At 47.0% G+C, this 10,636-nt stretch overlaps 1 protein-coding gene across 3 annotated transcripts in view; it reads right to left on the bottom strand.

Annotated features, from left to right (window-relative positions):
- Nucleotides 1-10,636, bottom strand: part of VDR (vitamin D (1,25- dihydroxyvitamin D3) receptor) — a 63,126-nt gene that overhangs the window by 24,903 nt on the left and 27,587 nt on the right. The gene's annotated exons all lie outside the window — the stretch shown is intronic.

The following is a 10,636-nucleotide window of genomic DNA, read 5'->3' as shown; positions in this document are numbered from 1 at the left end:
TGGTCTCAATCTCCTAACCTCATGAACCACCCGCCTCGGCCTCCCAAAGTGCTGGGATTACAGGCGTGAGCCACCACGCCCGGTCGCACCCCGACTCTTATACTTACTTTTACAGTACTCTGCTCCCCTTCCCATTTTAAAAAATTACACAGGAAATAATGCAAGTGCATTTCCCTAGAAAAAACCTTTTTAAATATTGAAATCTCCAGAGTAGCCAGCATAGTAAGATTTAATGAGCTGCTATGAGAAGTAAGGATGCTAGTCTCAGCATGAAGTCTTCTAGAGTCTAGAGACCTGTGACAGGAATAGCTCCTGTTCTGGGGATAGACATGTACTTGGAAGGGAGAAAAGGCCCAAACCACAGCTCCAGACATACCAGAACCTGCCCAGAAATAGAAGGGGCCAGACAAACAGGTAGAAATCCTGAGGCCTGGCCTTGGATTTTTGAAAGGAAGAGAAAGCAGGAGCTCTGCAGGAACAGAAAACTAGAGCTGGGCACGGTGGCTCACACCCGTAATCCTAGCACTTTGAGAGGCCGAGGTGGGCGGATCATCTGAGGTCAGGAGTTCGAGACCAGCCTGGCCAACATGTCAAAACCCCGTCTCTACTAAAAATACAAAAATTAGTTGGCCATGATGGTGCATGCCTGTAGTCCCAGCTACTTGGGGGCTGGGGGCTGAGGCAGGAGAATTGCTTGAACCCAGGAGGCAGAGGTTGCAGTGGGCCGAGATCATGCCACTCCACTCTAGCCTGGGCAACCGAGCAAGACCCTGTCTGAAAAAAACAAAAACCAAAAAACAAAAAACTCCAGAAAACCACTAAAGTGTTCTTAGCTAGAAAGGTGGCACCCTTGAGGCCGAGCGTGGTAGCTCAGGCCTATAATCCCAGCATTTTGGGAGGCCGAGGTGGGTGGATCACGAGGTCAGGAGTTCAAGACCAGCCTGGTCAACATAGTGAAACCCCATCTCTGCTAAAAATACAAAAATTAGCAGGGCACAGTGGCACATGCCTACAGTCCCAGCTACTCGGGAGGCTGAGGCAGGAGAATCGCTTGAATTTGGGAGGTGGCGGTTGTAGTGAGCCGAGATGGCACCACTGCACTCCAGCCTAGGCAACAGAATGAGACTCTGTCTCAAAAGAAAAAAAAAAAAAAGGAAAGAAAAGTGGCACGCCTGTAGCCTATGTAAGTTGTGTGTGTGTGTGCGCACAAGTGTGCAAGTTTAAGGGCTCATTTTCCTAATTCGAACATTTTCTCCCACTGCTAGTCATACCACGTGGACTGTGGGAGGCTGCATAAAGGACACCTCCCTGAGGCACGTCCCTAGAGGCTTTTCATCATCCGTGTCCTGAGAGTCCTGTCCTCCTCCCAGCCCCAGCAGAAGTGGGCCCCACTTTTCTGACATAGTTAGTTGGGGAAAGGTGGTGGCGGAATCACCGTCTGCATGAGCAGCAGCATCTTCCAAGGAACTGCTGAGTGTGAAGATGCCTAAGCCTTCCCAGCCAAAGCCCAGCCCCAACCATTTCCTTCCTGGAAATGAGCTACTGACATCCGCTCAGGGACCACGCGTTAGTTAGGATTCTTGGTAAAACATGACTCACTGTTCATGTTCATTAGCACACACACGGGGTTGAGGGCAATCTCACTCATCAATTGACAACCTTGCTCTAGCAAAGGGACAGCTGGGGACCACACCGACTCAGCCCCCGGGACAGAGAAGAGGTAAGAGTAGGCCTCTGCTGGCAGTCCCAGGCAGGCCTAGACTCTTAGATCCATAAAGGGCCCAAGAGACTGTCAGTGTAACTCCTTCCCTTTATACGTGGGAACACTGAGGTTAAGCAACTTATGGGTGAGGATATTCAGCAAGAAGTGCAGGCTTCTAGGTCTGGAAGTCTTAGGGATCTGAGGCTTAGCCTTTAGCTTCCTGGATTGTTTTCAACCCCAGAAACTTAAAGTGCTCAGTGAAGTTGATGTCCTAAACAGCCCCAGGTGGCTCAAGGCCAAGAATGACCCAACAGTCAAGGAAGCAGCTGCTGTTGGTTTTGGACCTTGACTCTGGTACCCTGCTGTGACGACCCTCATCACCCAAGGGGCGTACCGCAGAGCCGGGGTTGTCAGGGAGGTGGAGCAGCACCAGGCTGTCAGGGGCTCCTTAGCTCCAAGTCAAGCCTGCCTCAGGCCCAGTCCTAACCCTGCAGTAGCTAACAAGAGAGAAGTTATACGCCAGGCTTTTTTCCATCTTTGTGGAAACAAAAAGCCTTTTGCCTTTCACCTCTATTTGTTTACTGCCGCTTTTCTGGAGGGACAAGAGAATATGGAAGCACCTTGAGAACTGTTAGCGTTCCCCAGAAACGAGATACAATCATCCCCACAGGGCACATCTGTATATTCCAGGACATGAGATTGGTGTCCCTCCCACCAACCTTGTGGTTCTTGAGGCTTCGTCCGTCACCACAAATGCTCAGGCCTCAGAATGCCCGTAATTCTCTAAACTTACTCAAGGACCAGAAGTTTCTATTTCAGAAGAAACTCTCATTTCCTTTTTTTTTTTTTTTTTCAACAACCAGGCATTTCGCTCTGGTCGCTGAGGAGCTGCTCTTTCCTCCCACTGGCTGTTTTGTCTGGCTCAGAGCTCTTCCTGTTAAACCTGCAAGGCCATGGGCACCAAGAAGACAGCACATCGTCAGCCTAGCCCAGCCACCACCTCCAGTGATGTGAACCAAAGCCTCTCAGCAGACTGGGCCCACGGCTGAGAGCTTCCTGAGGCCCCAGGGCCTATCAGGGGCCCCGTCTGTCCTTCCCCAGGCTCCAGGGAGACTGCATTTAACCCTCACTTGGGGGCAACTCCAAGTGGAGCCAGCTGCAGGGTTGCCTGAAAAGAGATTCCACTGCTTCCCCATCTTTCTCTCATCTTTCTCATGTCGCTTTAAATATGAAGCTCCATCTCAGACGTCTATACACATGAGGGTTGGAGATTGCCACTCAGCCCCACTTTGCCTGACAACAGGAATGAGGCTAGGAATGGGAAGAGAAAACAGTGCAGAGCTGAGTTAAGAGAAAGTACTGGGACTGGGAGTGGTGGCGTGAGCACGCCTGCAAGCCTAGCACTTTGGGAGGCTGAGGTGGGCAGATGGCTTGAGCTCAGGAGTTCGAGACCAACCTGGTCAACATGGTGAAACCCTGTATAAGATAAAAAAAAAAAAAATTTAGCCAGGCATGGTGGCATGCACCTGTGGTCCCAGCTACTTGGGAGGCTAAGGTGGAAGGATGGCTTAAGCCGGTGAGGTCAAGGCTGCAGTGAACCAAGATTGTGCCACTGCACTTCAGTGTGGGTGATGAAGTGAGATCCTATCTCTAAAAATAAAAAATAAAAGAGAAAGTACTGGGGGTAAAAAAAAAAAAAAAGTTTGGTGCTCTTGCTTCTGCTTAAGAGTTGTCATATGAAGCCCGAGAACACTGAAAAAGAAGAGAACACCGTTACGCTCTGGAGCATGGGGTCAGTGTTCAGGGTACAGAAAGCTTGCTGGCCAGCTCCAACTGCCAGACCCAGGGGCTCCCTGGAATTCAGATCCCAGAGCTGGCCTTTGAGGTGTGTCTGGCCCAACATGTCTGTTTGCAGGGCCACAGATCCTCTTGGCTCAGAGGTCCTGTTCTTCCCTGTTCTCCCGCCTTCCAAGGGCACTTCCACGTGTGTGGCTGTCATTTACTCTCTGCCCACAAAGAGTCAGGACAGCCAGACTGCCCAGCCCTGGCTCTATGCTTTGTCCTGAAGGTCCACACCCTACCCTGCCTTCCTCCCAATACTAATTGCCTGTGAGCTGGTTTGGATTTGAGAAACAAGAGCTTCAGCTTTCCATGAGAGCCCATTGCCTCAGCTGCTCTCTGAGCCTGGACCCTGTCATCCTCTGGTTAGTTGGCATTTATACCCCAGCTCAGGAAGGGGGGTAGGGGTGGGGCAACCAAGCTAAATATAGATGCAGTTTCTAGAAAGCCAGGGGTGAGAGAGGACATTGACTGATTCTCATGCCAGAGACCAATTTATCAAAACAGAAAGAGACAAAAACCTCACAAAAGCATCAAGAGCCTGGGGCCAGGGCCTCAGGCCTGGGACAGTTGGGCCTTTCTCCAGTAGGTGGCCTCTGTCAGCAGAGACACACGTTGCATAACCCAGGCGTAGGGTCAACTATCCCCTCTGGGCTTTGTCTCCACCGCACCGAGTGTCACAGAGATCCTAGCGCCTGCTCAGGATACAGGAACTAGTGAAAGCTCCTGATCTGAAAGAGCTATGTGAGGCGCTGGGAATGCTAACTAGATTGATTATGGTGATCATTTCACAATGTATATGTATAGCAGAACATTGAGTTGCGCACCTGAAATACAGACCATGTCTATCTGTCAATTATACCCCAGTGAATCTAAAGGAATAAAAAGACCTACATCATTTGATAGGTGCCTACATGTATGTGAGAGGCAGCATCAGGGGGTTCTCCTCAGGTGGGTTTAGAAAAACATTAAAGGACAGTTCACAGTGTAGAAAAGAGCACAGACTTTTGTTTGTTTGTTTTTTTTTTTTTGAGGGCAACTGGCAATGTGAATCAAGCATGTTAAACGCACAGACATTTTAACGCAGTAAAGCGACTTCCAGGTATTTATCCTGTGGGTAGATCTTTCCATGGGCCCAACGGTGGTTACTGCAGCTCTGTCTGGAGAAGCCAAAGACTGAACCTAAATGCCCACGACAGAGGACTGGTTTTTTCTTTCTTTTTTTTGAGACGGAATTTCACTCTGTCACCCAAGCTGGAGTGCAGCAGCACAATCTGGGCTCACTGCAGCCTCTGCCTCCCAGGTTCAATCAATTCTCCTGCTTCAGCCTCCCCAGTACCTGGGATTACAAGCATGCGCCACCAGGCCTGGTCAATTTTTTTGTATTTTTAGTAGAGATAGGGTTTCACCATGTTGGCCAGACTGGTCTCAAACTCCTGACTTCAAGTGATCCACCCACCTCGGCCTCCCAAAGTGCTGGGATTACAGGCATGAGCCACTGCGCCCAGCCAGGACTGGTTTCTTTTCTTACGGAATCTCCATATAATACGCTGTGACTATGAAAAAGAAATAGGAAGAATACTGAAATGGGAATGAGCTTGAAGAAGTGTTCTTTAGTAGATAAAACCAAGATGCAGAATGGTGACGTGTGTGCACACATACATACACGCAAACACACACACATACACACGAACACACATATACGCACTTTTACATAAAGAATCTGGAAGCGAACACGATGAGCTGGCAACAGCAACAGCTTCCCGGAGGAGGTAGGGAACTAAGAATTGGGTTGAATAGGTGATTTACTTTTCACTTACATATCTTCTTAAGCTGTTGGCTCTTTTTTTTTTTTTTTTTGAGACGGAGCCTTGCTCTGTCGCCCAGGCTGGAGTGCAGTCACGCGATCTTGGCTCACTGCAAGCTCCGCCTCCTGGGTTCACGCCATTCTCCTGCCTCAGCCTCCCCAGTAGCTGAGACTACAGGCGCCCGCCATCACGCCCAGCTAATTTTTTGTATTTTTAATAGAGACAGGAAGCTGTTGGCTTTTAAAAAAGCCATATTATGACATTACATTTAAAAAATTCCACTACCCACTACAACTACCTAAACATTAAAAATGAAATACAGTATTTGGTTAGATTGAACTGTTTGAGTTTAAATCTTAAAGCACAACCTTGGCCAAGTTACTTAACCTTCCCATGCTTTAGTTTCCACATCTGTAAAATGGGAGCAACATTTCAGAGAGGGTTGTAAGGACTAAATAAAGGAAAAAGGAACAGGACCTGGACAAAGGAAACCCTAAATAAAGGGAAAGAAGAGAAACTAGCAGAAAGAGGCAGTGGGAGGGAGTGCTGAGAGTGGGCGAAAGTAGATTTTAAAGTAGATTTGAACCATCTTATTAAGAATTTCAGACCCTGGAAGCAGACACTATGTCTTAGGCCTGCTCTCTGGGTGCCTAGCATGGGAGCCTGCAGGCAGCAGAGTTTGAAACCATATTGCTGTTTTATATGCTATAGCTCCTGATGTCTAGAGCCACAGCCCCCTGTGCTAGTTACAGCAACCACTGTCCAGTTCTGTTGAGCACCAGCCAGTTCTACCAGCCAGCCTGTTGAGTTCTGTTGAGCACCAGTCCAGTTCTGTTGAGCACCAGCCAGCCTCTGACTGACATGAAGCTCTCTCAGAGCCCCTGACCCAGCCCTTCCCTCTTCATACCTCCTTCTGTTTAGGAACCTCTTTTCAGAGACCACTGCCAACACAACACATAGTTACACTTTCCAAGTTCCATGTTAGAGGAAAGGAAGAAAGGATCGTCTGTCCACAAAACTAAGACACTAAAAAGGGATAATGATACTAGTGATCACTATTGGAAGCTTTCTAGGTCAGTATTTTACATACTATCGCCAATGTTCTTGACAAACTTTTGGGTAGGTATTATCCCTGTTTTACAAGTGATACAAAAAGGCACAGGAAAGTTAAATAACTTGCTTTAAGTCACACAGCTAGCAAGTGTGAAAGCTGGAATTAGAATCAAGATCTCTTTGACTCCAAGGAATCTGATTGATATGGTTTGGTTCTGTGTCCCCACCCAAATCCCATCTTGATTTATAATCCCCATGTGTCGAAGAAGGGGCCTGCTGGGACATGACTGGATCATGGGGACAGATTTCCTCCTTGCTGTTCTTGTGATACTGAGTGAATTTTCACAAGATCTGATGGTTTTAAAGTGTGGCACTTCCCCCTTCACTTGCTCTCTCTCTCTCTCCTGCTGCCACGTAAGTCAGGCCTTGCTTCCCCTTTCCCTTCCGCCATGATTGTAAGTTTCCTGAGGCCTCCCTATCCATGCAGAACCATGAGTCAATTAAACCTCTTTCTTTATCAATTAGTCAGTCTTGGGTAGTTCTTTATAGCAGTGTGAATATGGACTAATACACTGATCTTCATATATACTATGGTCCTCATCAGGAATGTACCATCTCTCAATCCAAGCTAGAGCAGCAGTCAAAAACATGCTTTCCCAAAGTCCAGGAGCATGAAGCAGAGGCTGTTTGAAGGACTCCTGTAGGACAAATCCCCCTAGGGATTCAGGCAGTCTCTAGAAGGATGCTTTGGAAGTGTAGGGTCACATCTGACCATGCTCTCCACTGGCCCTGTATAACCCAAGCACAGGGAAGATCTCAAGTGTGTGCTGAGTGCAAAGTCATGCAAATGAGCCCTGATTAGAGTGCTGAATTTCAAAAGAAATAAAAGAATGATAAAAAGGTAATGTTAAATCCTATCCTTGCAGCTGTCTTGATAGTTTCAGTGACCTTCCCTCTCCAAATATTCTGGCCTCCTCGACCCAAGCTTCTGAACATTACTCTTGGACCATCCACAGATCACCCCACTCGTTCTCTTTCATTCACATCCATGAACATCTGTGAATGGAGGCTGGCTGCCAAACTGGACCTGGACAAAGTCTCTCCAGCAACACTGACTTCTTGGTCACTCATTTACTTGTGCCCATAGAACACCCCGTGTGGCTGTTCCTCCCTTTTTTCTCTATTTTCTCTCCTTTAAGCAGTTTAGGTTTTAAATTCCTGGACATCTGCCCTATTTCTCTGCTTCCCTTCACATCAGGTTGCTAGAAGAGCCACAAATTTCAGTGGGGTGACCTTCCTGAATGCCAGAACATTCCTCATGTTCCTGGATCCTCGCCAGCCTACCTTTTGCCCCCTGCACTCCGCATGACCCATAATTAACAAAGTCCTCATGGAGCTAGGAAGCGAAAACGCACTTCTCTGCACTGTCTTTGTTAGCTTGTAGCTTGTAGCACACAGCTGCGCAGCGTCCTAATTAAAGCATCCCAACAGGGAGGAAGAAGACAAGATAAGCAGGCAAACGATGACCTATTTCTCATCCTGCTTTCCAGGATCAGCTCTTAAACCTCACCATCCACCTTCATTCTCTTCATCAAAGGGGTTCCTCTGATTTTCTTCTCTGTCCATTACACCTTTCCTTTACATCAGATCCCGGACCAAGTCATCCATGACCATATTCATCCACATGCATATACATATATGGATCATCCACTATATATATCATTTGGAATAGACGTATTCCAAATGTTTTTCCTCCTCTGTCTCTTACTTATGCTTTAGTTGTTAACATATAGCCAAGAGGTGTCTGGCCATCTACAAGCCTGCCTGTGCCAACCTTATATTCACACTGGAAATATCATCTTTCTCTGAGGATGTCCCTGTATTCCAGAATATCAGGAAGCACAAGCAACATGAAAGAGCTGGCAGGAGGAATTGACCAGCAATGGCCTCTAATGCCCGATCATAGATCAATAGAAGTGTGATCCCTCTCTAATCTTCTAACCATCATCACACTTCAGCTAGATTATGAGTCTTAGACTAGTTTTGATGAAAACAACTAGCTCCTAGAGCAGTTTAGTTAACTATCTTAGAAGCCAAACCAAATACTAGATGGTTAAATGGGATCGAATTACTGGTTTCCAGGGCTTGGAAAACAGCTGGTGACCCAACATTCAAGCAATGCTGTCTATCAATAACTAACAGGAAAGGGCCAAGCAAGCTCCTTGAGAGGAAGGACTTAGTTGCTGTCATCTCTTTGTTCCCAAGGATGCAAGGATGCAGCACCCACCATACAGAAGGTACAGACCACTGATACTGTCCTTGCTTCCTGGGATCAAATTTTCACAAACAGATGTAAGCAACCACAGGGTTCTCAAGCAACTATGTGGACCAGACCAAAATGGAAAACTTCCAAATAAAATTTGGATGAAGCAAAGAAGGAGAAGCAGGCATCAAAGGTGGAAGAAGAGGAGAAATGATGTATGTATAGCTGATTCTCATTATTCACGGTAGTTATGGTCTATAAAGTCACTGTGGTCACTGGATTAGTGAATATTGAAACATTGTTCCTGGGGGAAACACAGGGTGAGGTTTCTGCAAGCCTCTGGTCACAAAATTTTCATCAACTGATCAACACATAACCTTGTCTTATGTGAGTTTTCTGTTTAACGACATCTTATTCAATAGATATTGTTGATTTGTTAACATTGAACAAACAGCCAGCAGCAATGTTGTCTGCAGGAAGCTTGTCTAACACACCTAGTTTCCCTGTAAGGCACATCACAGCCTTGCACTTAGGAACACCAGACAGCAGTGCAGCACTACACTTGGGAACTGTTTTAAACAGCAAAGTCACCAACAAAAATCACAAAAAGGCAAAAAAAGTAGCACTAAATAGATGGTGAAGACCTTGACTGGGAAGATAGGTGCCAAGCCATGCGAGTTTTTCACTGCTCTGCACATGTTCACAAATGACCACAAAGGGGCTGCAAGTATTGATTCTGGTAAATTTTAGCAAGTGGGCAGATTTGCAAATACAGAATCCATGAATAATGAAGATTGTCTGCGTGTGTGTGTGTGTGTGCACATGTGTGTTTGTTCATTTACATATCAAACAAAATTCAGGACCTTGCAGCTGTCTTTCTTGACAGCTTCAGTGACCTTCCCTCAAGTTTCTGAACATTACTCTTGGACAATCCATAGATAACACCACTCATTCTCTTTCTTCCACATCCTCAAGCAAGTGACAGACATGTTGGCCTTTTAGAATGTAGCAGTCTGACTTAGTCATTAAGACAGGGACAGTAAAGATCTAAGTAAGGTAGACTGAGGACAGGGTAACAAGACAAAACCAGTCTGCAGCCCATAGTGCCAGGCATTGCAGGCAGTGGTTGTGACCAACAGCCAGCAACAGACTCTAAGGGCTCTTGTCGAGGTGGATTGACGGTGGGTTAAGGTGGCATCATGTGCCCACAAGCAACACAGTCACTCTGTCAGTCTGTGGTGACACAGACTACAAACATACCACCCTTGTTCATTCTGCCCTCTTCCACACTCAAGCCTGGGGCATGATAGGACCTGTCCTCCCTCCACCCAGATGCCTCACACATTCTTGTCCTGAGGATTCCCAGCCTAGTGGTGTGTCCAAGGGCAGCAACCACAGATGCACAACAGTCAGAGCCACTCCAGTGAGGAACTGGCGTTCAATATGTCACCACCCAACCAGCTGCCATCTAAGATTCTCATTTCCCAGAACTGGATCTCAGGGGGAAGGAGGCCTAGGAGGAGAGAGTGGATTTGAGGGTAGAGACTCCATAACCAAATGTTTTGGTTGCACATTGACAAGATATGACCTTCGGTGAGAAACTCCATATTGACAGCTCCTAGTCCAATGCCAGATCATAAATGCTGATTCAGGTCTGGTGAGGGAATGAGTGAAAGAAACACAAGGCCAGACATGGTGGCTCATGCCATTAATCCTAGAACTTTGGGAGGCCAAGATGGAAGGATCGTTTGGGCCCAGGAGTTTGAGACCAGCCTGGGCAACATAGGGAGGCCCCATCACTACAAAAAAATTAAACACACACACACACACACACACACACACACGAGGAAAGTGACTGGCTTGCTGGCTGGCTGCGTGACTTTTGTTTATTTTATGAGAGCATGGTTCCATGAAGGGCAGCAGTAGTGGCCCATCAGGCTAAAAAATCTCAGCTTTTTTTGTCAGACTGAA

This window comes from Colobus angolensis, unplaced genomic scaffold, assembly GCF_000951035.1.
Source record: "Colobus angolensis palliatus isolate OR3802 unplaced genomic scaffold, Cang.pa_1.0 Scaffold151, whole genome shotgun sequence".
Taxonomy (NCBI): domain Eukaryota; kingdom Metazoa; phylum Chordata; class Mammalia; order Primates; family Cercopithecidae; genus Colobus; species Colobus angolensis.
Note: the sequence above shows the minus strand (reverse complement) of the source record. Positions and strands in the feature narration are given on the sequence as shown.